This window comes from Podarcis liolepis, assembly GCF_965112155.1.
Source record: "Podarcis liolepis genome assembly, chromosome: 17".
Lineage (NCBI taxonomy): Eukaryota > Metazoa > Chordata > Lepidosauria > Squamata > Lacertidae > Podarcis > Podarcis liolepis.
This window is the reverse complement of record NC_139571.1, coordinates 24,406,777-24,432,878: the sequence shown is the minus strand read 5'-3', so window position 1 is coordinate 24,432,878 and position 26,102 is coordinate 24,406,777. Positions and strand designations below refer to the sequence as shown.

Sequence of the window (26,102 nt, the reverse complement as noted above, 5' to 3'; positions counted from 1 at the left end):
TGACTGCATTTGGAATATTGCATGCAGTTCTGGTTGCCTCAGCTCAGAAAGGATCTTGCAGAGTAGAGAAATGTTCAAGAAAAGGACAACCAAAATGATCAAGGGGATGGGGAAAGCATTGTGAAAATATTTGAAGCTTTTTAGTTTAGAGAAAAGTGATAGAGGTGTATAAAATTATGTGTGACATGGGGAAAGCGGATAGAATAATGGGGTTTATCACTCTCTGGCTATATTAGAAGTCCAATGAAGCTGAATGTCAGAAGATTCAGGACTGACCAAAGAGAGTGTTAAAACACTGCATAGTAAAATGATGCTTCTACAGTTATGGCCACCAAGGTGCACAGATTTCAACAAGGTTTAGATAAATTCTTGGAGAATAAAGCTGTTTCAACTAAACATGATGGCTATATTTTGCCTCCGTTGCCAGAGGCAGGATGCTTCTCAGTTCCAATTGCTGCAAATGGCAGGAGGCAAGAGTGCTGCTGTGCTCATGTCCCACTGGCGACCCTCCCAAGGTCATCTGGTTAGCCATGGTGAGACCTAGACTAAACCGGACTATATAGGCCAAACTGTACAGGGCTGTTCTAACAACAGCAGCTACAATAATGCTTTTTTCAGCTGGAGCAAGCTGAAGAGCAGTTCCAGCTCCCCTTGGGTGGGTACCATTGGGAACCGGCACTTCCCCCTTCAGCTTCTTGCATTTACATACTTCCGTGAAGCCCAAAATAAACATTTCAAGTCAAGAGAGAAACTAGCCAGTGTGTGAGTGTCTACACTTTTTTGAGATGTATGATACCACCTAGCTCCCAGCCACAATTGGTCAAGCTATGGGATGGGCCAATTCATATTTCCTGTTCTTCAATCTGTCTCCTGTGTAGCAGTGGCAATCTTTAAGCTTTCCAGCCAGACCTCTACCATTGCACAGAGACGAGTTTGTGCGAGGGCCCTTCCCAGCTGTCCTAGTCATCCGCCTGAATCTAAGAGAATAAGGGAGGCAGGGGCACATTTATTTGAGATGCAACAGAACCAGAGGGGACCCCCCCCCAAAAAAACCAGCTAGGGAGACAGCTTGCCATAGCTTTTAGCATCTCCATGAACGGTTAATGTGGCTGTTTTCAAACCAGCATCTGTTCAAGGCTGCCCCAAGTCGCCCAGCAACTTACTGTAACTAGTTTGTTGTGAGTTCTGGCATCTATTTTTCTTGGGAAAAAGCACTTGATGGTGATGGTGATAGAAACCCTGGACAGTCACTACCAGTCTGAACAGATAATACTTCTGATCAATCCACAACTTCTGCTCACTGGGCAGGGCTGGGACCACTCCTAATGTACCCATGGACAAAGACAAATGCTAGATGGGTAAAAAGGAATCTATACTTCCATGCCACTGCAACTACAATGTTTCAGTGCACGGGAAAAAGTGAGCAGACTTGGTGAGCAGTGGGATCCTTACTGAAGCGTTCATTCCTACCTGATGATGGTATAATTGGAAAAAGAGGAGGGTAAATAAATACACAACAGCCACAGGCTGCTGGAGCATCCAAAACAACTGCCCCCCCCATTTTCTCCTCTTCTCCCACACAGCTGCACAGAAGAATAAGAATAAGAATAAGAATAAGAATAAGAATAAGAATAAGAATAAGAATAAGAATAAGAATTTATTACTTATACCCCACCCATCTGGCTGGGTTTCCCCAGCCACTCTGGGGGCTTCCAACAAAATATTAAAATACAGAAGATAGAAATCTCAATGAGGATTCATTAGTGACATAGCATTAGTACACAATTGCTCCAGCTAGAGAACAGAGAAGACATATACAGTGGTACCTCAGGTTAAGTACTTAATTCATTCCGGAGGTCCGTTCTTAACCTGAAACTGTTCTTAACCTGAAGCACCACTTTAGCTAATGGGGCCTCCTGCTGCCGCTGCGCTGGCGGAGCACGATTTCTGTTCTCATCCTGAAGCAAAGTTCTGAAGCACTATTTCTGGATTAGTGGAGTCTGTAACCTGAAGCGTATTTAACCTGAAGCGTATGTAACCTGAGGTACCACTGTATCCCAATTTGTGATAGGTGGCCACAGATTTGTGACAAGAGGCACTATGTGTTCCCTACCTAGTGGGGCACTTTGTGCAAAGGGATCATTTTGGATAATCTCCAAATAGACAATAGCCATGTAAAACATAAACAAAAAGAATGAAGGGCACATCAATAACATTCCTTAGAACCTGTAAAGATGCTCTGCCTCAGGACTTCAGACACTCCCACTGACCCACCAGGGAGTTCGATCAAAACAGAGTACCTTTGATTTGATTTCAGCAAGCGCTTAAATCCCTTCCATTGAAATCAATGAGAATTTAACTTTTGCTGGATTTTGCACTAAGCTAAAGTTACAGTCTTATACAGTCCTATACCTGGTAATAAATCTGATTGAGCTCAACGAGGTTTCCTTTTGAACATACATTATACAGAGATGCTATAAGTGCCTTTTGCTTTCCTGAAAAAAACCCCCTCTACCCCACTGAAATGCCTACCTTCTAGCTGAAACCGAGGAATATTTGGTGCCATTCTAATTTTTATTATATATTGCAATGGGCATGTCCTCTCTTTGTGATGTAAAATAATTTCTATCCAAGGGGAGTTGTCAGCATCCTCAAAATCACAAGAGATTCAATTTTTCCCTGTCAAGTAAGAACAATGTGATTGGAGTCCTTTGAAGGGAGCTCTCGCTACAGCAAGGAGACCCTGGGAAATGTTACTTAACTGTTATGCAAGCCCACTGGGGAAAACAGACCTGCTAAGAATAATTCCTGCCATAGCTATCCTTTCTTCCATCCCACAGACTGTTGAGGAATGAGGGAAAGCAAGAGAGAGAGAGAGAGAGAGAGAGAGAGAGAGAGAGAGAAAGAAAGAAAGAAAGAAAGAAAGAAAGAAAGAAAGAAAGAAAGAAAGAAAGAAAGAAAGAAAGAAAGAAAAGCTTGAAGACAATGTGATTTAGGCATATTGTTTGACACCAGGCATTTTTCATTCACCCAAATAAGTAATGAAGTACCCTGCGGCAGACTTTTCCATATTATATTTTGCTACACTGAGATGGCTGTAATCCTGTTTTTGTTTTCCTCGCGTAGGAGAGCCTGCCAAAAAAATAAGAAAACAGAAGAGTCCACCCCGTCAGTCGTTAGAAGTGAGATGCGACGCCCGACATGTGCTTCTCATGCAGAAGCAAAAAGTCTCGTCTTGATTATTAATACTGAACTTCCTTTCATATGGAGCCCAAACTATTAATTATACTGACAGCCATTTGCCTCCCATTGGATTCCGCATAATTAATAATAAAATACAGGAAGCAGAGCAACTAAAAGAAAAACAGAATCATTGGCAGTCAAAACATATCATATCAGAGACACAAGAAAGACGCTGTGTGATCGTTCACCCACCCCCACACATTTTCTTCCCTCTTTAGGTCTAGTAGATCCTGCTAATCCTTTAAGGCACAATATCTCAGCCAAGGACTGAAATTTAAGTCCATCCTTTTTCTTTTCCTTTTTTTTTTTAACGATACCTTACAAGTTGACACTTGGTTTGATAAATGGCTAGCAGTATTTAGAGAGCATATTCCAATGGGAGAGCCGAGAGGTAATCACGGGAATGTGGATCTATGTGGTCTTATTTTAGCTGAACTGTCAATACAGAAATCCTCAATGATTAAAACATTTAGGCTGTGGTCCAGCTAAGCTGTATGTGGGATAGAGAGGTGAACCATTGACACACACACACACACACACACACACACACACACACACACCAGGCTGGTTAATTTACCCTGTGGTATAATCATTTGGTATAACCCACTTCCCTAGGAATGCACCATGAAGGACAAAGCCTTAAAAAAAAAAAAAAAAACAATTGTGCATTTATAACAGCCCATTTCAAATTTCATATTTGAAAGATTACAGAGCACAATGGTTCCCAAACCTCTTTTTTTCCTGATGAAAATTGGGTCTTGGCAGACCACTTAATGGTTTTTCTGCCTGTTGCAGCAATTGTAATGTGTTGTGGTAGATGCTACATGATTTTTAATTCTATTTTTATTGCTTCCTTAATTTCTTACATATTATGTTTCCTATAAATTTCAAATTGTCATACAATAAAATGCAAGAAAAGAAAGGAAAGAAGCAATAAAATGCAGTTAAAGACCAATATGCCTATTTAATGCAATGGATGTGTCTTCAGCCACAAATCCACAGATGCAACAAAGCTCCCAGACCATTAGTGGTCCATGGGCCACAGTTTGGGAACCCCTGATATAACACTTCAATGTACAGTGGTACCTCGAGTTAAGTACTTAATTTGTTCCGGAGGTCCGTTCTTAACCTGAAACTATTCTTAACCTGAAGCACCACTTTAGCTAATGGGGCCTCCTGCTGCTGCCGCGCCACCGTCGTGCAATATCTGTTCTCATCCTGAAGCAAAGTTCCTAACCCGAGGTAATATTTATGGGTTAGCAGAGTCTGTAACCTGAAGTGTATGTAACCTGAAGCGTATGTAACCCGAGGTACCACTGTATTGGACTTTGGAACTCCTTGCCTTTTGACATTAGGCATGCACCCTTGCTGTATTGTTTTCGACACCTGATGAGACCTGTTTTATTTCAGCAAGCCTACCCAAAAATAGTAACTTAGTTGCCTATGTCGGTTTTTAAAAAAAGGTTTTCCTGATTTTATCCGTATTTTTAAATGATTATAGTTTTATGTATATTAACTTTTGAATTGTTTTGCGAGTTTTAGCTGTGTTTCTATCTGTAATTTTATTTGTATGCTACTTGGAGAGCTCTTTGAGTAAGCATTCTATAAATCTTCTAAGTAAATAAATAAATCACCCTGCTCTTAAGCATTACAACTTCTGCTGGATGCTATTGGCTTCATTAGTGATGGGTCAAGTTTCTTGCTGGCTCAGTTAGGAACTTGGCTAGTGTTTTATGAGCTTCTCCTGGTGAAACAGAGATGAAAAGGACCTCTGTGGTTGTCCTTTTGGAGTCTTCAACAGGGGAACTGATGGCAAGCAAAGCCTTTTTAAATCCCTTAAGCTTTTCTTGGATAGAAGCTCATGGGAGGGAAAGAAGGCTCTGCATTTCCCTGGAGCCCCGAGTAAGTCAAGTACAAAATAAGAAAGATGGAAGTGGGGAAGAAAAAGCTCCTTTCTTTTTTCTTTTTTGCAGTGAGGAGGAAGGAGCAGGGCTGAAGCTAAGTAACCCAAATTCGCTTCCAGTGGGCTGTACTAGAACGAACTGCACCTTAAAAAGCAGAGACATCACCTTGCCAACAAAGGTCCGTATAGTTAAAGCTATGGTTTTCCCAGTAGTGATGTATGGAAGTGAGAGCTGGACCATAAAGAAGGCTGATCGCCGAAGAATTGATGCTTTTGAATTATGGTGCTGGAGGAGACTCTTGAGAGTCCCATGGACTGTAAGAAGATCAAACCTATCCATTCTTAAGGAAATCAGCCCTGAGTGCTCACTGGAAGGACAGATCCTGAAGCTGAGACTCCAATACTTTGGCTACCTCATGAGTAGAGAAGACTCCCTGGAAAAGACCCTGATGCTGGGAAAGATGGAGGGCACAAGGAGAAGGGGACGACAGAGGATGAGATGGTTGGATAGTGTTCTCGAAGCTACCAGCATGTGTTTGACCAAACTGTGGGAGGCAGTGGAAGACAGGAGTGCCTGGCATGCTCTGGTCCATGGGGTCACAAAGAGTCGGACATGACTAAACGACTAAACAACAACAAGACTGAACTGATGCCAAGAGGACCCTGAGTTCTAGCTGCTTATTTCTCTTACAGATTTGGTTACATGAGGCAGGAGTTTTCCTAGATGGTACCTAGAATACTAGCAGAATGTGAATTTACCTGACAGGGCTGATGAGTGAAAATGTATGTGGAGTTGCATATAAACCTGATTCACCTACCCAGTTCAAGTTAAGGTTTCTGACCTTGATAGATGCTAATGGATGATAATGTATTGGCTGGTGGTTGCAGTGCCCCAAGGCTTGGTTTTATTCACTGGGGCTCTGAGATGGCTTATTAGTGGGTGTGTATTGGATTACTTGATTGAATCATAAACTAGGCAGGGAGGAAGCTATCCTAATTCTGTGCATTAGGAGCAAGAATTATTCCTGCTGTAGATGCTAAGGATGGAAAGCACAGCTGGTTCCCTAAACCTCAGCTTAGTTTTCCATCCCAGATATCCCTGTTTCCTGGAGTCAAGCTGTTGAGATATACATAAAATGAACCAAGTAAAACTCAGCTGTCCACCTTTTTCTGTCTTTGTGCCTCAATAGCCAAATAAAGAGACAGACGAGTAAGCTGAGCCCCTTTTATTTACACCTTAAATTAAAATCAGCAGAGGAGGGTGACTATGGGACTATACTTAACTGTATAACTATAGCCATTGTGTGACATTGCTTAAGGAATTAGGGTGTGGCTCCCTAGCCTGCCCTGATTCCCAGGCATCATCCTGAGGGTGAGAAGGGAGGCGTTACCTTGTCACCACCCCTCAGGACCCCAGGAAGTGAGCCTTGGAGCTGACCCATCACCTGAAAGGAGCCTAAAGGTACCAGGGTAACTATTTTGTTTCCCACAACTAAACTGCCCAAAGGGACCAAATCCAGTAGATTAACCTATTTAAACAACACAGCAAACTATCTAGCATTCTGTCCCGCTATAAGGCATGAAGAGGCCCCAAACCCCATCTGCTATCCAGATTGCGGATTGGGAAAAATTCCTGCATGGCCCCCAAGTGGTGACTCCGAAGCACGCCGGACACCAGGGAGGGAGGTTGGATGGTGCTGCTAATGGAGACGCTAGAGGGAAGGCAACTTGTCCCTTAAATAGGGCTCAAGCACTACCCTCCCTCTCCTCAAACCACCTTAGGAATGCACCAATCTGTGTCAAGGGTTTTCAGTCACTGCCTCTCTTGCCCAACAGCTCAAGAATGCACCCAGCCTTATTTGTGTTTGACTTTGATCAGCAAAGCATTGACATCTGCATGCTACAATGTTTTGCTGTTGTTATGAAGAAACCCAAAGATTTTGCAAGTATCAAGCTGGTCCTAATGAGCTCTTGAAAGAGACATGTTAGGACAAGGAAGACTAACTGATTGAGTCTTTTTGCATCTCTGCTTTGTGATCTTTTCCATATCTGGTTTAGGTCAGAGGTGGACACTGGGCCAGTATAATGATCTCTGGCAGGCAAGCAAGCAAGCCCTGATAAGAAAGAAGCAATGTCTCTCCAGCAGTTTTATATACATTTATTTACAAAAATAAAACAAAACAACAACACATCCAGAGCACGGCTTCTCGTCTCCTCTCATTGACAATAGTTGGTCAGTCTGAATCTTCGCCCCTCCCACAACAGGAAGAACACAGAACTCCCACCTTTCCCCTCTTGGCCTTCCATTGCCCCCTAATCTTATCCATTCTCCTAGAATGGGGACTGAGAGGCTGGCCTCCACCCTCCCTACTTCCACTTGACACAGTCTCAGACCTCCGCTTATCTGCTGATTGCCTAGCTACACTCTGGCTGCCTTCCAACTCTTCCTCTTATTGAGAGCTAACAGTGTCTTCTTCCAGAAAGGGGGGGGGGGGATGTCAAACTGCCCTTTCTCGACTCTGTCAGCCAGCTCTCATCTGCAGAGACTGTCCCTCATTCACTTAGCTCAATTTCTGAGTCTGACTCTTCCCCTGCGCTCTGGGGGGCTACGTTCCTGACAGCCAGGGTGGTATTTTAGACTGTAGATTTAAAATAATTTTATATTAGTATGTTTGTAGTCTTTGTATCCAGTATGCTAAGGCTGTTAGATACTAAAATATAAGGATACCTTCTAATGTACTTTTTCTTTTTCTTCTTGTGTCCTTGTCAGTATCGTGTGTAGGAAAAGAAAGAATCCAGCTTGGCTCTCTTGTGCTGCTGCCACAACTCAAACCAGCTTGTCAAGTCTATGAAGATGGGAGTTGAGGTTTGAAGTTGTTGTGTGTTGTTGGGGGGGGTGCAACCCTGCACGGCAAATTTAACTGGAAAATAATTGTTTTCTGCATGGATGGAATCACTTGATAATCTTTTGCAGGGTCTGAATGGATTGCAAAGCTAAATGCCGTTCAGCTCACTCCAAATGGTGCCCCAAATACTCTTTTGACACCACTATGTTGCGGCATTCATGCAGACTATGACTAAACCTCCAGCTCCTGAGAGATGTGAAAATAATTATATGTTCTGCCTGAGCTGCTAAGCAGTGAAACAGTCTGTCTTGGACTTCTGTAAAGCATGTCAATCTCTTGTTTGCATCCCCCACACTCTCTTTGCCATGTGCAGTCTGCTTTGGGAAATGAAAACAAAAGGCATTGTGAAAAGAACTAGGAAGCTTGAATGTTAGGCAGACGTTGTACTTCCCAATGGATAGGCTATAAATAGAAGCAAAGTCCCATCCATGTTCTTACACATCATGGCACATCCCTCTGGAAGTAAAAGGATCTAGGATTGGTCTTCTCCTCCATGAATTTGTCTGTAAGTGGCTACCAGTCATGGTGGCTATGTTCTACTTCTGCAGTCAAAGGCAGTACACCCTTGAATACCAGTTGTTAGGAATGACAAGTGAGTAATGTGCACTTGCGTTGAGAGCCTGCTTTTTGGCTTCCCGACAAGTATCTAGTTGGCCTTTGTGATAACAGGATGCTGGACTGGCCATTGGCCTAATCCAACAGGCTCTTCTTGTGTTAATGGGCCTATGACTCAGCACCAGGTACTGAATTCAATGCTCCATCTATCTATAAGTGTCTAGTCTAATTCTAGAGTATGCTTATTAGCTTGTTCAAAGGGACATCTAGGTGAAAAGCAGATTGCACCAACTTGATAAACAACCTGCATTAATGTTTTCCCTGAGTCCAGGCAGGATGCACAAACCCCTGTAACTGGAGAAAAATTGTAATATTGTGAAAACCATTTGGGTTTTCCTCTAAATACTTTAAAAGTTTTCCCTAAGCAGGAATATAAATCTTTATCTTAAAATTTCACTGGAGACTTGGGTTTGCTTCCTAAATTTCTCCCCATATTCTAGGTTTCCAGTTACCTGGTATTGTTTCTGAAACTGATAGAATGCATTAATAATCTTCCATCATTTAAAAAAATAAATCTGATTTTTTTTTTGGTACTATGTTGTTCACCAACATGTAGCCTGGTCAAATATCTCAGCTCCTTTTGAAATGCACATCTCTGATAAAAGAGATATCTGAAGAAGAAGAAGAAGAAGAAGAAGAAGAAGAGGAGGAGGAGGAGGAGGAGGAGGAGGAGGAGGAGTAGTAGTAGTAGTAGTAGTAGTTTGGATTTGATATCCCGCTTTATCACTACCCTAGGGAGTCTCAAAGCGGCTAACATTCTCCTTTCCCTTCCTCCCCCACAACAAACACTCTGTGAGGTGAGTGGGGCTGAGATACTTCAGAGAAGTGTGACTAGCCCAAGGTCACCCAGCAGCTGCATGTGGAGGAGCGGAGACACGAACCCGGTTCCCCAGTTTACAAGTCTATCACTCTTAACCACTACAGAACTTAGGATCCTAGAAAGTTGCCCTGCCTTGAAACAGACCATTGGCCCATCTAGCATAATGTCTTAACAGGTGGCAGCTGCTCTCTGGGGTTTCATACTGGGACCTCTCCTAATCCTGCCGGGAGATGCTGGGGATTGAACCAGCGACCTTCTGCCTGCAAAGTGAGTGTTCTGCCACTGAGCTGTGGTCCTTTCCTCAGAAGCAGATGAGAAGCCTCCTTATAAGCAGTCAAGACTGTAAGGAAAGCAAACTGTATAGAACCATTGCATGTAAATAGTAGGTCACAGACCTGGCTTCCCCAAATCTGGTTAGTTGACCTGAGGCTATAAAATCCAAGAACATCCCAGACAAACAAGATTCTTCCCACCACCATTGGCACATTGGTATAATTCATCCCCAAGTCACTCCTTGCACTCCTACTTAGAGAACTGCAGAAAGGTGTCTCATCTCCTTGTCAGCATTTAAAATAGTACACTCAAATGCAAAGGCAGTTCCAGCAACCCACCTCTCAAGCTTCAGAATCTCCTCCATTCTATTACTTATCCAAACTCTGACATTACGAGTCTCATGCAACTAATCTGACTACAACTAATCCAGAATGTGGCAGCTAGACTGGTGACTGGGAGCGGCCGCTGGGATGATATAACACCAGTCCTGAAAGACCTACACTGGCTCCCAGTATATATCTGAGCACAATTCAAAGTGTTGGTGCTGACCTTCAAACCTCTAAACAGCCTTGGCCCTCCGAGCATCTCCACCCCTGTCGTTCAGCCCAGACACTGAGGGCCTTTTGGTAGTTCCTTCACTGTGAAAAGTGAAGCTACAGAGAACCAGGCAGAGGAATTTCTCAGCAGTGGCGCTCACCCTGTGGAAGGCCCTCCAATCAGATGTCAAGGAGATGCAGCCATTAGAAGACATCTGAAGGTAGCCCTGCCTATGAAAGTTTTTAAATGTTTAATGTTTTATTATGTTTTTGTATATGTTGAAAGGTGCCCAGAGTGGCTAGGGCAGCCCAGTCAGAAGGGTGAGGTACACTGTTGGTGGATTATTGTCATTGTCTTGTTGGGCTGTGTATGTGATAAAGGGGAGCCATACCGGGGTAAAGGCATCTTCTTCTGTTTGTCCCCGTGTCAGTTTCAGTTTATTGGTTAATTTTTTCTAGTAGGCCTGTTTCCCATACTATTTGATCCAAAACACCCACCCACCCCACTCACACACGAAAACAAAGATCACCACAGCCAATCACAAACAAACAACCACACCCTAGGCCAACCCCAACCTCTCTCACCACCAAAGGAACACAAGTGAACAGCAGAGAACCTGCACGAGCAACGCTGACACCAAACCCTACATACAAGAAGCATAATAGAAATATCGCCACCCGACTCCACCCCTATCCCCACCCATCTCCCCCACCCCCACCCCTTTTTTTCTCCCCCTAATATCTCAACAAATGAAACGGATTTGTAAAACTGTTATATGGAAAAAATACGAGAGACATTACACATACTTCTGTAAAACAAGAAAATCTTTAATAATAAAAAAGACTGGAAAAAAGGAATGGTGAGATATAATAATAATAATAATAATAATAATAATAATAATAATAATAATAACAACAACAACAACAACAACAACAACAACAACAACAACAACAATAATAATAGTAATAATAATAATAATAATAATAATCATCATCTACCGACTGAGCTAGATTGCTATAGTAAGATTGAAAGCAAAGAAGTAGCTTCAATGCTGAAGGAGCAGCCTCAATGCTGGCATTTCACTCGAGAAGGACAAACCCACCGACAACAAAACCCCCGCGATAAAATGAAAGTTTCCCTAGCTCTGTTTAATGTTTCTGCCTTCCTCCTTGGAGGCTGGCATGATAGGGGTATGCAATCATCCATCCATTTGCTCGCCATAATTAACCCTCCTATCACTACTTCACAGGGGTCCCAAGCCTTTGCACTTATCACTCCACAACAGAACTAATACATATTTACTGAATTCCCAAAAGGCACCCCCACCCTGCTTCATTAATGGTGATGGTGTGCAGCAAATCTATTCCTCAGGCAGGTTTTATGATATTAACATCCCTTAATGCGACAGTTTCATCATGTACAACAATTGATGCTTATTGGTGTCACACGGTATATTTAACAACATGCTTTCATTTGAACAAATCTAATGATAATTATACATGCACGGCTCTGCTCCATTATGACAGTTAAGTGTGCATTTTGTTCCCTTAGCATACGTTTCCCAAGTTGATCTGAATTTAGGTTTCTTTTTTATTTGTTTGTTTGCCTATGGACAATTTTCAGAGGCTGGGATGAAAACATTATTTCATTCTTCTGTCAAATATTCCATCACTTCAGGTACTTTACAGTACTGTTTGTTTGTTTGTTTTTCATCTGACAGGGAGAAAATAGTGCTGGTGGTCCAGACAGCTGACAGTTACTCTCCCATTGGCATATAATAATTTTCATTTCTTCTGTGCTTCATCTGTGCCAATGTGGAAATAATCAATAACAGCAACAGCTGCTTGTCCGGTTCTTTTAAGCTAACTGTACAATGGTCAGAGGAGAGATAGTTAGATCTACGCGATACTTGTTGCTTTTAAAATATAAGATGTTATTCTCTGTAAATGCCCAGATGATTTCAATCATCTTTATTCAGTATATGCTAACATGGCAGACCCACGCAGAAATAAACCCAAATGAATCCGATCTACTCCCAGGTAAGTTAGTTCAGGACTGCTACCTGGGAGATACTGGTTGACAGGATTTCCCTGTAAAATGGCCTTGGACCAGTGCTATTTTTTCTTTAAAAAAATGGTGCTGGAACTCACCATGAACACCTCCCTTGTTCTCTTAGAATGGCAATGGCTCACACCTCAAAGGTGCAGGACTTGAGTTCCAGTGAATTCTGGTTGTGGAAAACATACAGCCTGGAATACATACTTAAACTTCAAAGTTCAAGAACTCAGGTCTCTTGTTGCATCACAAGAATTGGACGTCCCTAAAGTGGTTTTTTGACATTGAGGGGGCAATTGAGATGCCCGGGCATATTCATTATTTTAAATTTTAATCTCCGGTGTGTCAGCCTGCATAGCTGTGCTTGCTCCTCTACAAACACCATCATAACAATGCAATTGGTGACTGACAAAACTAATAAATTAAAGAGAAATGTACACCTGGGTATAATTAAATTAAACATGGGGAGAGTAGTAGAGATTAATGCCGGCAATCAAAGCATGTGCTTTAATCATCTCTACTGTCATGGTAATTTATGGGCAGAGCTCTTCAACAATCTCTTTTACCTAACTTTTAAGGGATATATATGAAGAAGATAATGTTACTGTACTGGTGGTAGGATCTGAGTGCATGGTAATCAATATCTTCTTGATCTCCTTGGGCATTTAGACACTCTGCTAAGCTTATTTAATAAGTCTACCCATATAAGATCCTACAATGCATACATGAAATCACTCAGAATTATCTGAATTATTTGAAAAAATGGCTGCTATTCTGGTTTACTCTAGGATAGAAGAGGTTTATAAACCTCTTTTATTGTAAATACACAATAAAATATGATGTGATCTTCCTCTTCTTCTTCTTCTTCTTCTTCTTCTTCTTCTTCTTCTTCTTCTTCTTCTTCGCCTATCTGACTGGTATGTCCCAGCCACTCTGGGCACACTTCTGGGATCCAATGGAGGTGAGGCATGATGGCAGTGAGGTTGCAGTAGTGCAGACTCACTGGCAGAACCACTCTGGTGCTTCCACCTGTGCACCTACATTGCTCCAATCTGGTTGCCGCCTTCTCCCTCGCCCAGCCTTGTAAGCATAAGCAATGCCACTGTCGAGAGCCCAGTTTTGTAGTACAGCATCACTGGCTGCTATACCCTAGGCATTACTGAGTTTTCTGAAGTAGTCTGTGGGCTTCAAAAATAGGTAAACCTGGAAGAGAAAGGTATACATTCCTGGAACTAAATGGAGTGCTGTCACATATAACAAAAACAACATATTATGCTCTGGGTGAAAAGCTTTCTACCAACATTCAGTCTGAAACAGTTTGGACCCCCTGAAAATAGGAGTATTTAAGAAACACACACTTTTGTGTATAGTTCTAAGACACTGGTGTTGTTTTTAACAACAACAACAATATCCATATCCATCTGACTCCACTGAGTCTTCTCTTCTCTGTGGCTCACTTGTTCCCCCACAAAGGCTAAGAGCTATTGCACACATTATACAGCAGGCAATTTGGGATTGTTGTCATGTTTTCTCAACACGAGCTTCAGCCACTCCTGTTTTTCTGGGGCAGGGGTACATAACAGCAATGGTGCACAGGTGTTCACACACCTCTTTGTCATAGTCACACTTTACTTTTTTGGGCACCTAAATGTATTAAATGTGAAAAGACTGTAAGGCACAGCCATGAAAATAATTCTGATTTGACCAGTTGCCCTGGGGGGTCTGAGTCCAACAATGATGCAAGGTCCCGTGTGCTTGGTCAGTCAAACCATCATGCCTAGTTTATTCCCCATAAATACTGGATACATGAAATAATTATACAGGAAATCAGACTTAGTTGCTTCATATTAGCCAGTGCTATTTTTCCAGAAAAAGAGGTTCCGGAACTCACAGTGAACACCTCCCTCGTTCTGTTTAGAATGGCAATGGTGCCCACCTGAGAGGTGCCAGAGCTGAGTTTTGGTGAGTTCCGACTGAAACATTAGAAGTTTTAGGCTGTGTACATGTTGCCATTTACTCTGGTTCTTTGGCATTCCCACAGCTGGGATTGGAAGCTGAGCCCCAATCCATATGTAATCTTGTAGCGAGTGTGTGGGTGCTTGAGTCCAAGTAAGACCAACTGATCAATGTTTGAGTAAATCCATTGGACTGTTTGTTTGTTTAATTTTTTGATTGATTGTTTTAGAGGCAGGATGAATTAAATGAATCGCAACACAGAATATTTATTTGGGCAACTGTGCATGTACTCACCTATTGCTTCAAGGACTGTCTCTAGCTGTCACAGTACTTGGCTTATTTGAGATAAATGACTTAGTAGCAACAGCTACAGAACCATACAAAATAACAGATTATAACACACACACACACACACACACACACACACACACACACACACACATTCATATGCTTCTTCCTAGCTATCTATGATACCCTGCAAGGTGTTAGAAATGGGTGGGGTTGTGTGTCCCTCTACCTCCTGAGAAGCTCACAGCGGTCTGGGTTTTAAATATATTGAGTTAGTATTGTGAATAGATTATTATCTTACTAGCCCAATTCTACACATGCTTATTTGGAAGTAAGACTCACTGAATTCAGAGGAACTAAATCGCCCCATTCATTCATTCATTCATTCATTCGCCGTGCATAGGAGAGGTAGTAGGACTGTGTTGCTGGCTTATCTCCAGAATAATGCGGCTTAGCAAGCATGTGTTGATCATGGACATCCAAAGAGGAAGCCTACACATGCACCAGGTGCACCAATGCTAGGGGGCGGAGGTATCATCAGCCCCCCTCAATATTCCTTAGCAGGGGGTTTAGCCCCTCAGATATTGAGGGGACTGAGGAGGCTGAACCACCAAGCTGAGTGCTGTGTGGCATCAAAGGCTGGCTCCTCCAGGCAATGCCCCTTCTCCCGATAACATATGTATGTGATGTCACAGGCACACACCACACCACTGCCCTCAACCTTTGGCCCAAGGCAGTGTCTCTGACATGTATACCTCCAAACTTAAAAGCTTCCCCCCGTCAGATGTCCATACTCAATGCATGCTGGCCTCTGCAAAACTGAAAGCAAGTCAAAGTGTCCATTGTTTCACTCTCCACAGCCAGGACATGCCTCACGTTGAACAAAATACTCCAGGCATGCCACGATGAAATCCCACACCATTATTTTCCTAACCTTATCGAGAGCTAAGAGGACTGGGCTTTCACTTCCATGTCTTCTGTGTCAATATCCCACAAGATCTGGGAATCCTGGATCCTGTGACACCTTGGGGGCAGGTGCTCTCAGAACAGTGGCGTAGCGTGGGTTGTCAGCACCCGGGGCAAGGCAAGTAATTTGCGCCCCCTAACCCGTGGATTTGCGTCCCCTAACCCTAACCCCCAGATGTTGCGCCCGGTGCGGCCGGCCCCCCCTGCACCCCCCACGCCACGCCACTGTCTCAGAAGAAGTCCTTTAGTCATCATGAGAGCTCATGGAGCTGCACTGCAAAAAGGGGACCCTAAGTTATCTTCCTCCACCCCAAAAACATCCCCACACACCATGGGACAGCTGGAAATCAGCTGAGTCTTTATAATAGCTTTCACACTACTGTGAAAAAGTAGGGGCAGGGAACCTTATTAAGTGCAAGTGACCAGGGTCAGCTTGCCCATGAGTTGAGGTAAGGCTCAGGTGGCGGGGACCACTGGGGCAGCCGAGTCCAATGTTGAATTTTCTTTCTCCCCCATTCTGGTTCCTGATGTAGATCTTCCCTGATCCCTTTCTTCCCTGGTGGGCAGGGGAGCCATTCTGAGCTCCGTCTTTGGTGTTGAAATGTCTTGGGCAAGGGACATATTATCTTCAAAACAACCTCCAAGAGGCTACATGATGGATGGGGCACAAATGCAAAAGTGGGTGGAACAACAAAAACAACAAAAAGTATGTTAATGTACTCCCTTATACTTCTCTATCTTCCACTCAGGCAAGCAAGAACCATTATTTGAGTTTCAGGATTTACCATATTCCAGCCAAAAAGGGTTCAAAGTAGGGCTGGTGGGGTATGTGGCCCGTGGAGAAGAGGTGTCATGTAGGGGAGAGTCCTGGGGGCTAAAATAGAGAGGTTTGGAGAGTTGGATCCGACTCAAAGCCTGAGATTTCACATTTCTGTGTTAGAATAACAAGCAAACAAACAAACAGAAAAACAACTGTTTGCCCACTCTGATTAAAAATAAATAAATAAATACTTTGGGTTCACGTTTTAAGCTCACTTAAATCACAGCATCACAGGACTAAAATGCCTCCTGCTGCCCCGATGCTAAGCACATTTACTTGAGAATAAACACCATTTGGCCGCAAGGAAAGGATAATAAAGTAAAGCCAATAAAAAGGAGCATCTGGAACAATGTAGCTGCCCGTCTGGCTACCCCCTGACTATAGATTGTGTTTGGAAAATAGGGAGGAAGAAAGGATGCTGCAATGACCTGTGCCTGCACCAGTGGGCTTCAGGATGGCAGCTTTTGGTCAGGTACTGCTGATCCAGTTTGCTACTGCCCTCATCTTCTGCCCCTCTCTGAGTCATTATTTGGGGTCCCTGGACTTCCTGAGTTCCAGCCCTAGCTGCACCCCTGCCCACTACGAGCACCTTCCTGCCTCAGCAGTTCATCCCGGTGTTGAATTATAAACAGCTCTTTGACATAAAGGTCCAGAAGAAAGTGGATTTGATGCTCTTCATTAAGCCTTTTATTGCTGGACTGAGAGAAGTAAAATAAAACGAGAACCATTCAAATGAGAACCATATACATTAAATAGTAGCATTTTCCCGTGGCCTAACAAGCAAAACAAAACACTAACGTATTTGTTCAGCTAGAGATTGATCTCCGAGCCTATCGCCAAAGGAGATTATGCTTTTCGTAATAAACAAAGTAAACAGATATATGGAAGTGGTTGTAATGCAAAGCTGTATTTTATTCCATGTAATCTTGCTCCTTGCCATCTCATTTGGAGAAAATGGTTCCGTTTTCTGAGATCCCAAAAGGTAGGCTTCCAGGCAGCATGGATTCAGCTTAGTGCCCTCACCCTGTGGTGGGAAAGGCAGAAGAGAGAACAGGAGTAATACAAAAGCACACAATGCGGAAAGATGGAACTGGCTGTTTCGTTAAGCTGGTTGTTTCAGCTGTTCCTGAAAACAGGAACTTGGTCTGGCAGGCTGGGTCAAAAGGTGTTATTCTGGGATGATCATTTTTTGTTAAAAGAACACATCTGTTCTCAACAGGTCACAGCTCAGTGGTAGAGTACATGTTTCGCATTAAGAATGGCCAGGTTCAATCCTGGGCATCTCCAAGTTAAAAGGAACAGGTATTAGGTGAGACCTTGGAGAGGTGCTGCCAGTCTGAATAGATAATGTTGCTCAAGATGTCTTGTTTATAAGGCAGCTTCCCCTGTTCAATGTAGTGTTTCTAAGCAGTACCTTGTGTGGAAATGCTGCAACGCTTTTGACCAGACAACTAGAGGGAAGTTTATGAGGGGTAGGAGTCGGTCTTGCTTAGCTGCTTGTGATGCATGCATTACAATACGAAATATATTTTCATAGAATAAGGTGTTGCTGTGATACATATAAGTTTGATTAGCTAAAGAAAGATACAGTAAAAAGAGGGCGCTGGAGCCTGATACTGCATTACCTGGAACAAGGCAAATGTTGCACCTATCACACACCTGCCTTAAAAACTACCCATCAAAACCCTGTCTCTTATCCATGGGGATTTTGTCAACAATTACTTCAATTTTTTATCATTTTTGAATGCAGTTTATTTGATCATCAATTGTTGGAGATTTGTGGGGTTGGGAGGAAGATTGGGAGAGGGGTTGCGCAGCAGAATATTTTTGGTGAGCATGTTCAACAATGCAAGTTCTAGGACATGGTTGTTGATTACTGATAAAGCTTTATGCACTTTAGACTGCAAATAACTCTGAAAACTATGCTTCTTCATCATTTCAGACCTGATGACCCCCAGGTGCCTGCATAAAGACCTTCTTGAGCAATTGTATATAGCGGCAAAACTGTGAATTGCACATCAATGGAAGCCTCCCAAACTTTGATAAAGTTTGGGAGATCTTAGGCAGCAAGTGCAGTAAGTAGGGAATTTCAATTCTCCAGTTCTGAAAACTCACTTTTAACAAGCTAATATTAATCAGTCGCTCTTGGGTATCCATAATTGTTTAAGCTGTTTTGTTTTAAATGTTGTGGCTTTAAGAATTAAACCCAAATGCCATGCACATTTTTCTCATGGGGAAAAAAAAAGCCTGGACGAGAGCAATGGATTTGCACTTTGTTTGTTTTAGATACTGGGGATCTTGAAGGACCAAAAGAAAGTAATGCATACAGTAAAGGTAAAGGGACCCCTGACCATTAGGTCCCAATTAGCCCACACAGTATGTAATTGTTCGTGCATTTCTAGGATGGTTATTTTGAAATTATTCCAGTGACAAGAGCTTCAGCCATTCTACAAATAACTCAATGGGTGCTGTGTTTCAGAAGCCAAAGTAAATCAGGCAGAGTAATTGCCCTTGCTAGGATTTTTGGACTGTGGGAAACCCTCCCCCGCCCCCATCTTTAAAATGTACAATTCTTTTTTAAATGAAAATGTCAGGAAAAAATGAATGGAATAACCCTTTCAAGTAAATCCTCCCCCTCTCATTCCTGAAACTCATTGTCTCTCATTCAGTTTCTCATTATTGCAAAACGCCTTTGAAGTCAATAGAGAGCTTCACACAATTGTCTTTGGAAGCATTGCTTTTTGGAATATTCAGCAGAGGGCAGTAAAAGACAACATTGCCCAGCTGTTTGAATAGGCCAGGTCATGCAGATGGCAGCATGTGCAATGATGCAATGCTTATCTCTTAGGGTTGAGGGTTGAGAATTTCCACTGCACTGCATCATCTACAGCTTTCAAGAAGAGCTACCCCAAGCCCTGTTCTCTCTTTGCTACCTTGTTCTACCAAGTAACATCCACCCCCATTTTGATCCATTCACTCTCTCACTGGGCACCTATGACTTGCAGGTCTGCCTCCAACTCCTTCCTGACCAACAAGGTTCCTTAATTCTGTGGTTTTGGTTTTCTGCTTCTGAAACCTCTCTTCTTCCTGCTGTCTTGGGACCCTGCCCCTGTTTCCGTTGCATTCTGAGTTCCTTCAGTCTATCTGCTCTAGCAATTGAACATGTCCTCTGGCTACAAGATGCCAACCAATGCCTAGCAGGGCTGGGTGATGTCTGGTTTTCAACATCATATCCCCAGCTAAACATCGTAATATACCAGTATATCACAATGTCTGAAATAAGGATGGAGCTATGTAGAGGCGTTGGCTAGCTTCATGATTTTCCCCGCATTGTGGTTTTTGCATAGCAAACACGCACAAACATTGCCCGGTCAAAGAATATGGACATTAAACTTCTATTGAGTGATATATCACCCAACCCTAATGTCCAGTGAGCTTATTTTTAGGTATGCCTACAGTTCTACTTGTTTATTTAAAGTATCTCATATACATCACCTCAGCAATTCTTATTAGCCAACCTTAAAGGGTTTTTGAGTTAATGTATCTGTAGATGCAGATTTGGGATAGGAGGGATGAACTAAAGCATACTTTTTCCTGGGGTATGTGTGTTGTTGTTTAGTCGTTTAGTCGTGTCCGACTCTTCGTGACCCCATGGACCAGAGCATGCCAGGCACTTCTGTCTTCCACTGCCTCCCGCTGTTTGGTCAAACTCATACTGGTAGCTTCGAGAACACTATCCAACCATCTCATCCTCTGTCGTCCCCTTCTCCTTGTGCCCTCCATCTTTCCCAACATCAGGGTCTTTTCCAGGGAGTCTTCTCTTCTCATGAGGTGGCCAAAGTATTGGAGTCTCAGCTTCAGGATCTGTCCTTCCAGTGAGCACTCAGGGCTGATTTCCTTAAGAATGGATAGGTTTGTTCTTCTTGCAGTCCATGGGACTCTCAAGAGTCTCCTCTTGAGATGTGTGTACCCCACCTCAAATTAAAGCTCAGCTTTAATTACTTTTATATCAAGGATGCTATAATTTCTCTGGCTATCTTATTCACATTGGGGCTAGCCATGACTTAGTGCTAGAACATTTGTTTCACATGCAGGCTCAATCTCAGCACCTCCAGATAGGGCTGGGGCAGAACCTCGCCTGAAACTGTGGAGAGCTGGTGCTGGTCAATGTTTCCAACACTGAGCTAGATGGATCATTGGTCTGACATGATCTAAGGCAGCTCTCTCTCTCTCTCTCTCTCTCTCTCTCTCTCTCTCTCTCTCTCTGTGTGTGTGTTTGTGTGTGTCTGTGTGTGTGTGTGTGTGTGTGATCCATGCTGAAAGTGCCCTAAGGCTGCAATCCTATAATTCTTTACACAGGAGTAAACCCTACTGAGTTCAGTGATATCTACTTCTGAGTAGACCTGTATAGGATTTGTGCTGTGAGAAGCTCAATGGTTTTTCTGCTTGGATTTTTATGACTATTGTTTCTAGTACTATGATCAGTCAACCATATAAGCAATTCTTCTCCTTCCTGACATCCTTTAAGACATTTGAAAACTATCTAATCTGAGCAGACTTCCAAAAGGAAGATCTCTTGTGTAAGTACTAGCATGTTCAACTTTATGAATATTTTACCATTTACTCTTGTTTAAACTGAACTTAGATGATGTACTTCTGACACTGACAGACTCAGAAATTCATTTGACTAACAAATGCCCACGGCGGCCAGGTACCATGGCACGGGAATACTTTTGAAATGGAAAACTTATTAGTGAATATATCTGCATCTATACATGATTTCTTTTTAAAAACATTGTGGGTGGGTTGCAATTTGACTTGCACACCTCCCCAAAGTCTTTCATCTAAGGTTTTTGAACTAATAAAAATAATATTTCTAACATCTCCATTTGAAGTAATAAATGATATTCCAAACATTTTCATTTGATACACTATATTGATACTGTGAGAGGATTGCAATGTGGTGCTATGGGAATAGTTCCGCCAGAGCAAGCATTTTAAGTTGCAAGATGAAATTATGCCCCCTCTTCTTCCCCTGTGCACTTTCCTGGGGGTTCCCCCAATCTCCCCAAGAGCCAATTTAAAGAGGTAAAGGGGCATGTGTGGGGGAAGGAGATACAGCGAAAGCCCCATTGTACTAGCAGAAGTCTTTGAGTGGGCTTCCACTAGTTAGCTGAATCTGGCCTTATAACCTCTGCCTCCTCAAGGCGTGGTTTATGATTTTCAACAATTCCCCTTATCTGCTGCAGCCTTTGTACCACAAAAAAACAACATATTCCACCTGCTGCTCATCCCCAACATCTCATGCTCTGAGGTTTACAATCTCTAAATATGGAGCTTCCATTCTGAGCTTTTCTAACTACTGGCTACTGATAGACCTATCATTCATGAAGAACATTTTCCTCAGTAGATCCAGAATCAAAGGCCTTTTGTGTTGAACTTACTCAGTTTTTACTAACATATTCCCTTGAGCCATGAGGCTAACTGGGAAAGAAAACATCACAGTCCCCTACTACATACTTCTGAAAGAAAAATTATCTAGCATGTTATTACAACTGAGCCATTTCTAACTTTCATTACTTTGGAAAATGTTATTTGTATGCCATTGTTCTTGAGGATAAAAAAGTGATGTCATGCTAAGCTGAAACCTGAACAGCATCTGATTCTTTGCCAAATACTTGGAGAGAGAATGCTGACTCTTAAGAATATCTATCATTCATGAACACTTTGCTTGACAGTAGGGGAGAAGGGAAAACTAATGACCAGATGTATCTTTGTACATAAAACTGGAGAAAACCATAGCTTTTCTCCACTTTTGCTTTGCAAATTTGTGTTTAACAAATACCATTCTAACTTACTAACATTGGTAGGGAGGTGACTTTGTTAGAATTCAGCAAACAATAGTGCCATCCCCCCAAATGTTAAATCCATAAATAGATAAGCTTAAAATGTAGTGCAGAGAGAGAGAAAGAGAGAGAGAGAAGATAGATGCTTAGATAGATAGGAAAAGGCACACACATTCATGCACACCCCAAACACAGAGAAATAAACCACAGAAATGTAATACATTGCACTGAAATGACTAATTCCACAGTACAGACTTAAAAGCATATTCTTTCCATCACATTAGAAGCGTATTCTGCCCTTGAAAACTCTTTTGAAACTTGGCCAAGGAAATAAAAAAGATGCTTTCTTCATAACCTTTGTCTTATTGTTCAGATTTTCTTTCTTCCTTATGTTGCAGTTACAGATCTAGAGGTGTTTTAAGTTTCCAAAGAACCATTTAGCAATTTTACTGTATGGAACACCAAGGGAATCATTAATTTAAAAGTTATTCATTCCAGGTTGCTTTTTTATGAACATATCCTATAGGGTATTCCCAGCGTTCTGGGTGTGTAAAGGAGGTTTCTGATGTTCCTTTATGCCACTCTGCTCACATTATGAGGAGCAGCCAGAAAACAGACACAGGTGGACATCTTTGTAGCAAGAGAATTGAAACCTGCATTTTGTAATTGGCTTTCTCTACCACCTTACTCTGTGCTATTGAAAGGACATCTCTGAGCATGTTAAGTGCTGTACTAGGCATTTAATGGAGTGCTCCAATTACCACTTCATCAATCCACATCATTTCAGGGGGACAAAAAGAGTGCACATCGACCGAAAATTAGCCTAAGCTGCAAGAGTGAGCAGATGCACTTTGGTGTGGCGATTTGCATATTTGCACTTATTTATTTATTGCAAAGAGCAGCACCATGACTAATTCTAAGGATCAGTGTTGGGAACTAACTATAGCTGCTGCACAGTAATCAAAGGGAAATGACCACAATTCAATGGTAGATTGTCTACTTAGTGTGCCCAGGGTAAATCTCCACTTGGGGCTGGGAATGGCCATCTGTCTGATAACCTAGACAGCCACTGTTAGTTAGTGTAGACCAGTGTTTCCCAACCTTGGGTCTCCAGCTGTTTTTGGACAACAACTCCCATCATCCCTAGTTAGCAAGGTCAGGGATGATGGGAATTGTAGTCTGAAAACAGCTGGAGACCCAAAGTTGGGAAACACTGGTGTAGACAATGCTAAGCTATACTGTATCTTATACTGTATCAATATACTGTATCTTATACTGTATCAATATGAGGCAGATTCTGTGTTTCTAATGTGAGAAGGGGGAACTCTGTCCTACTGGTAACCATCAGGAACTAGGAGTGGAGTCAGGGGACAGCTCATGTCATTAGCATGTAAGTGCATTGCTATCGATCGGCTAGGAGCTCCTGACATGAGTGTAGAACGCTGATGTCATGGAGACTGCCAGCCAATGACCTACCACTTGCCTGGTGCCTGCGTGATGCTGACTGAGCCATTTGCATCACTATATCCTTGTGGACGCTGGTGAGGACATGCTTTCTTCCTCTTCCTCAATCACTCCATGTTAGTCGAGGTGATTTCAAACAGCAAAACAGTCACAAACGCATAGCCGGATTTGTTTAGCTTCGTAGTGCACCATATAGCAGGCATGCCTCTGCTATGTGAATGTCATTTTATTTATTCCCTAAGAAATTTAAAATCCATTGCAGCAGCTATAGTTCTGTCACTGGAGAGGAAATGTTTGCTCACTTCAGTACCCTGCAAGCATGACTTTTGCTGGTCCTTGAGCTTGATGGTAGAGCACATAAGTCTTCTGAAAGTGACTCTGATACATTGATTTATGAAAATGTTGCAGAAATAAAACAAGTAAGAAGAACAATGGGGTGACTAAAGGGATGATGCACAGCTGTGCAAACATAGGAAGACAAGCCAAATATCTGCACCATGTGCCGAAGCTAACAATCTTTCAAGTTCTTTTTTAAAAAAGAAAGAAATGAAAATATACAAGGCTTCATTGCCCGAGTTTCATTCAAGGCTGTTGAGCACCAAAGTAAGGACAAATGTGGCTGAATTCTTGAAAAGATAGAGATAGCCATTATCTTTTCACCGGGTTCAACTTAACTCTTAAGATCAAATTTTTATGTAGTGGCACTTATGTAGCCATGATTTTATACAAAGAGCATGAAATGCCAACATTTTAAGACACACTTAGGCTTTGCTTTATTTTTTTTAACAAAAAACATAGGGATGTTGACATAAAATTTAGATATAATTGACACTAACTTCAATGGGAGTTGCTTCTACTTTGGCATGCACATAATTTTGGCCATTAATGCCACCATTGGTGTACACACCAAGCTAAATACACAAACATCTCATTTTTTATTATTATAGTGATTTATTAATGCTCTGCACTTTTTACACAGAATTCCTTCAGTCAGCAACACAACAGCAAGCTCCACATGAGAAGTGAAGCTCCCTGAGACCCTCCATAATCATGATTTGCCAGTGGAACTTCAGGAAATCGTGCATCGGATTTCAGCCCAAATAATGAATGAAGAGAATATTCGTGTACATCAGTGCCATGTGAAGACCTGTCTTCTTGTTTCATGGTGATAATACCTGTTTTATAAATGGAATAAATGGGAAAGAAGAATTATTATCTTTTACCACTGACAACTTGCGAAACAGAAAGATTGCTGCCTATGTTTGACAACATTCACATGAAAACATTTCTTTAAAACCGAATTACTCAAACCTCCACTTCTAGGTCACGCTCAGAGGGCTCGGTGTTGGGTGCTGCTTCAAATTGTTCATCTTCCTTCATTGGTGAACTTCAAAGTCTCAGTCTGATCATGTGGGTTCGTCTGTCCGCTACAAATAGTGTGTCTGCTGCGTTCCATTGCTGACAGAGGGGGCGAGTGTGGAGACGGGTGGAGGTAATTAGGCAGTAATGTGGAAGGGGGGAGGAGCAGCCAATTTGCAGTAGAGGCCTGGAGTGCCAAGAACAAGGAGAAGGAAGGGGGGAGTTCAAGGGAGAAGATGCAGACTGACAGCTGTAGCTCATACTCAGAGGGAGAGCTACCGGGAATTGCCCATCCCCAGGTGTGTGGGCTCACAAAGATTAATGAAAGGCGTGAACAGGAAAGGAAGCGTAAGTGGGGCTTTAAAAGTGGGAGGAGGAAGGGGCATACCTCAGACTCAGCAACAGCAGACTGGGAAGCCGACACTGAGTGACTGAGCTCCAGAGTGATTTGTGAGTTTTGCGAGTTTTGAGCAATAAAACCTGAGTTAATTGCTGCCAGAGTTGTCTTGCTTCTGTGGGAGAGACCCAACCATAACAGAGTGCGATGGGAACAGCTTTGTGTGTGTCCTGATTGGAGGTGAGGCATGGATCATGGAAGTGTGCCCTAGATGGAAGCATCCGCTATGTCTGACCTAACATGTTGACACCTGTTTTGCCAACAATGCCGGGGGGGGTGGAGCTTAGAAAGCTATTTAAGCCCACGTTTTCCCAAACCAGACCCTTTCACAATATGTGGCAGCTGGTTTCTTAAGAAAAGTTATCTTAAACGTTTTTTTCAACTCATTATATATCATTTCCCAGCAGGCTTTTGCCTTCTTACAGGCCCACCACATAGGGGAAAGGGAACCTTCTTTCTCTTGGGGATAATGGGATTAGAGATATCTATATAGCATAAAAGATGGAAAGAAGGCAACATCACAACCAAAGAAGAATGGCAACAAAAACTATTTTGGAATATGCAGAAATGGTGAAACTTGCTGGAAGAAAAAGAAATCAAGACGACAAAGTCTTTAATACAGAGTGGAAATCATTTATTGTATACTTTCAAAAT

The 26,102-nt window shown here is 42.4% G+C and overlaps 2 long non-coding RNA genes across 2 annotated transcripts in view; one reads left to right on the top strand and one right to left on the bottom strand.

Moving 5' to 3' along the window:
* The first annotated feature begins 7,926 nt into the window (after positions 1-7,926).
* On the top strand, positions 7,927-24,787 carry LOC310696636. Its single transcript, XR_014520666.1, has 3 exons — positions 7,927-8,012; positions 9,663-9,754; positions 24,672-24,787. It is a non-coding gene; the product is annotated as an uncharacterized lncRNA (long non-coding RNA).
* LOC310696633 overlaps positions 17,157-26,102 on the bottom strand; it is a 34,401-nt gene continuing 25,455 nt past the window's right edge. Inside the window, exon 3 of the long non-coding RNA XR_014520663.1 lies at positions 17,157-17,406. This is a non-coding gene — a long non-coding RNA (uncharacterized lncRNA). The remainder of the gene's footprint in view (positions 17,407-26,102) is intronic.